Below are 4954 nucleotides of genomic sequence, written 5' to 3' on the forward strand. Positions count from 1 at the left end.
CTCAAGTGCATATCTATCCCTAAGCAACACGTGTTACAGTTTGGACTGTTCATGACATTATATAAGGTTTAAGAAAACCTTAAAGTGATTTGATCAAATCTGAATCTCGAAGTAATCTATAGGATCGAACGACTTGTCAAAGGGACTGCAGTTCAAAGATGAGCAGTTTGCATTGGGTCAGTCTGTGTGATTTTTATTGTTTGAGACTGTCATTGACCTAAAGATCAGTATGAAGAGAAAACTTTAGGCTCCTAGTTTTGATAATTGGAAGATCACCACCATTTTGAAACAGAGCACATACTCATTTATAAAGTAAGTATTTTAACCTGCATTTCCACAGGGCAATAAGAGATTTCAAGTATGAAATATATTTGAAGAACTTCATCTTAATGAACTCCTTGCTAAGTATGAGAGTTTTTTTCAGTTGAGAGATACTGTTTCATAGCTTGTTAGTTTTTTGTCTTTTTAATAGGAAAATCCATAATCAGAACACAAATTTTCTTCAAAATTAGAGAAATCAAAGTGGAAAAGGCCATAGACCGAGCCTCAATGAACTCACCCCAGACATGTAAAGAAAAGCTATGTAGAACCTGGGTCGGAGGATGCTTTCTTAAATGGCCAGCCAGGTGCCAGTTTGTAATCTTGGGAGGCTGAGATCAGGAGGATCTCGGTTCAAGACCACAAGACCCTCTCTCCAAAATAACCAGAGCAAAAATGGATCGGAGGTGTGGCTCAAGTAGTAGAGTGCCTGCTTTGCAAATACGAAGCCCTGAGTTCAAACCCCAGTTCCACAAAAAAAAAGGGAGGAGGCATGTGGTCAGCTGAATGATGGCTCCCCACATCTGTTCAAGGCCTAATCCCCAGAACCTGTGACGTTCCCTTATATGGCAAAGGGAACTTTGTGGATGTTTTTGCATTAAGGGTTTTGAGGTGATGATCCCAGATTATCCAGGTGGTCTCCATAGAATCACCAAGGCCTTTATAAATAAAAGAATGGGGTGAGAAGCTGGGAACAGGGCAAGTCAGAATATGCTAAGTGTCAGCTTTGCAGATGGTTAGATAAGCCACAGATCAAGGATTGCAGGAAAAGACAAGTTGTCGAGCCTCCTGCTGACAACTTGACTTAGGTCCAGGGAGACTAATTTCAGAGTTCTGGCCTCTAGAACTTTGTGAAATCTGTACGGCTTGAGTTAACTAAGTTTGTGATAATTTGTTACAGCAATGCTATGGTTTGAGTGTGTTTCCCAAGGGTGCCTGTACTGGAAGTGTTGTCCCCGATATGACACTGTAAGAGGTGGTAGGACCTTTAAGAGGTAGAACCTAAGGTAAGATAGGCAAACCATCCTTGGAAAGGATTAATGATGTTCTCATCAGAGCAGGTTATTGTAAGGGAGGCCACCCAATACATCTGGTCCCTTCTGCATGTGGCTGGTGTACTTTCCATTTCTCCACCATATTACTATGCAGCCAAGGGGGCCTTCGCCAGATGCCAAACCAATGGAGGTAGCCCAATCTTGGACTTTCAGGCTCCCGCACTATGAACTAGATAAACTTTTCTTTATACATTACCCAGCCTTGGGTACTTGGTTATAGCAACAGAACATGGATTAATACAAGCAGGCCAAATAATAAATATTTTAGACTGTGTGGGCCATTACATCTATGTTGTAATAATTTACTTCTGCCATGTGGCATGCACACAGTCACAGACAATATTCAGACTCAGCCTCATGGTCCTGCCCAGGAATGGAAACAAAGCCATTGTTGGTTGTCTGCCTGGAATCCCCATTCTCAGTTTCAAGTCAGATTGGGATCTCCAAACACTACATCAGAAATGGGGAGCTGGAGGGCCAGTTGGAGGCCTTCGCAACACACAAACACACACACAGATTATAAGGCAAATGTAGGCCACAAAGTGACCACGTGGAGAGGAGTGATCTGGCCAAGACATTCCTTATTGCCGGGTGGGAGAGGGAGAGAGCAGAGAGAGCCAAGAGAGAGAGGGAGAGAGAGGCAGGGGCTTAAATACCCCTCAGCGGGACTCAGCATGATCTGATTGGTTAGGATCTTATGGTTCATGCTGATTGGAGGTTGGGGCAGAAAGAGGATTCAAGCTAGACTTGAGGCAGGACAGTGACCCTGGGAAACAGGAGCTTAAGGATGCAGTAAGAACTGAAACCTATCAGCGCCATTATTGCCAACATTTCTCCCTTTTTTGTTTGTTAAGGAAGGGGGCCATTGTGTCGCTCTGGCTTCTTTGAGCTGGCAAGGGGCAGCATAGGGGAAGGGAGGGTTAGTTGGCAAACAATGTTGGGATGGTGAGCCCCATGATGGCGTACACCCAGGCTCCGAAAATGAAGACTTCCTCTTCCCTGAAGTTGATAAAGGTCCCTTGCAGCCACAGGTCATAAAGAGTCTCGAGCCAATCCTCCGACCTCTGCATGGTGGGTATCAGCCGACTATCCTCATGTTTTGGAGAGGTTGATATCCCTGGAGGTACAGCTGGTTAAATTTTTGATTAGCAATAGCAGACATGCAGTATGATACGAGGGAGGAAGATTAAGAATAGGGGAGCAAGAACATAGGCATTAGGATGGGCATTGGCCAGGAGAACCACTGTGAAATGTTGTTCCCTAGACAATTTCATGAGTCCTCCAATTCCCTTCTCCATTTTCTAATTGTTTCTTGAGAGTGGAGTCTGTTGGAGGCAAGTTTTTCTAAGAGAAATGGGTGGCCACACATTATCTAAGACCCAAATAGGAATATTAGGAGGAGCATAAAAACTTGTCTGCTCAGGGACTGCATACCTAGGAATCTAATTCTGCTGTGGGTAGATGACAGTCTTTTCAATAAAAGGTGGGAAATCGAATGTTCATTGAAAATAAACGGAACTTGACCCCTAATGGATCCCACATACCAAAGTCAATTCCATATGCATCAGGGACCTCTGAGAAACGCAAAGCCGTTAAGCAGGTATAAGCTGACCTACTTCAAAAAGGCAGGGGTGTAACTCAGTGGTAGAGTACATGCTGAGCTTGTGTGGGGTCCTGGGTTTGATCCTCAACAAAACCCACGCACACCCACGCACACAACTATGACAACATTTCAGGACCTTAGAGAAAGGTCCTCTAAATGAGCCACACCCACAAAAATACTAATCATGAAAACACAGAGCTATAAATTTGATAACATTAAAATTAAGAATGCTATCATAGCTGGGCACCAGTACCTCATGCCTGTAATCCTAGCTACTCGAGAGGCAGAGATAAGGAGGATCACAGTTCAGGGACAGTCAGTGCAAATAGTTCTCGAGATCCCATCTCAAAAAAAAAAAAACCCATTGCAAAAAAAAAAAAAGAACCAGCAGAGTGGCTGAAGTGGTAAGAGCGCCTGCCTAGCAAGCATGAGACCCTGAGTTCAAACTCCAGTGCTGCCAAAAGAAAAAAGAACTCTATTGTAGATGGCCTAAGATAAGGTGTTTATAAACTTGAGTCTCAGAAATGGTTACTGAAGAAACAACATTAAGTTTTTTCTAACCCTCCCCCATGTCTCCAGATCCTTCAAGCCCCAAATGCAGCGACCGGCTTTCTCTGAAGCTCCTCTCTCTACCTAAATCCGGATCCTCCAGAAAATTAACTTACAGGAAAAAAGATGAAAGCTGATGCCACATCAGAGGCCAGGTGGACTTTGTCCCAGATTATTGTCTGTTCTTTGGGTCCTTCTTTCTCCCCTAAGAATTATTTACTTCCCCTCTAAAAAATGCCTGCAGTCCCCTCTTCCTTTCTTCTCCCTGACTGCAAACCTGACTCAAGAAGAAATAAGAAATCTGAACAGATCTATATTATTATCAGCAATGGAAAATCTCCCAACAACAACAAAAAAACCCCCAGGACCAGATGGCTGCACTGGGTGAATTCTATCAAATAGTTAGAGTTAACACCAATCTCCTCCAGCTTCAAATACATTCAAATTACATTTTTTATTGCTTCTACTTTTTATAAAACTTATTTCCAAGGTCATGAAAATTTATACTTACGTTTTATTATAGATTTGGTTTACAGTTTTATAATTCATGTATTCCTAAAAATTCTTGTGTTGTGTATGAGAAGAATAAAATTGGAAGAACCCAAGCCATAGGCACAAGTGAAATCAGAACAGTAATGAAAACCACAGTCCTCATGAAAAACAGTGGCAGGGGTGGAAATGCAGCTCTGCCAAAGAGCACTTGCCTAGCATGCATGAGACCCTGGTTCAATCCCTGGGTGGGGTGGGGGGAGGAAGAAAACCCACAGTGTTTCTAGGGAGAGCAGGTAGTCCCACTGGGCTGAGACTGTGACAGCTGCAGGAACAGCAAGTCCAATTCCAATATTCCTTGGGTCCTCGTGCTCCCGGCTGTGCTAGCATATTCAGATGGCCTTTGTTGAGTGTAAAGCATTAGCGTGCTAGGGGGGAAAATCGCACAGAAGCAAGAAGCCTATAGCATGCCAAACTAATCCACCGCACGCAAACGTGTGTTAGAACAAAATATATCTCTTCACAAAACATCATAGAATAGAAAAAATGTATTTTATGAGATGAACACATAGTTACCACAAAAAATAAAACTTACAGGCCAAACTAGGAAGCAAAAGTACAAAAATCCTAGCCTAACATTTGAAAACCGACATACATAAAAATGTCACAAACATGTCTTGTTTGTCCCAGAAATGCACTTTAGCAGATTAATGATTTAGGAAATCTATTAACGTTATTCTCTGTATTAACAGATTAAAAGAAAACACTGTTATCTAAATGGATGCAGAAAGGACACTAGATAGCATCTCATATTCATTCATGATTTTAAAAGTTTAGCGATCCAGGGATCTTGTTTAACCTGATGAAGTTATTTGCTAAAAGCCTTCAGAAGATATTGCACTCAGTCCTAATCATTTAAAGTATTCATTTCCTTTGAAAT

This window comes from Castor canadensis, chromosome 16, assembly GCF_047511655.1.
Source record: "Castor canadensis chromosome 16, mCasCan1.hap1v2, whole genome shotgun sequence".
NCBI lineage: Eukaryota > Metazoa > Chordata > Mammalia > Rodentia > Castoridae > Castor > Castor canadensis.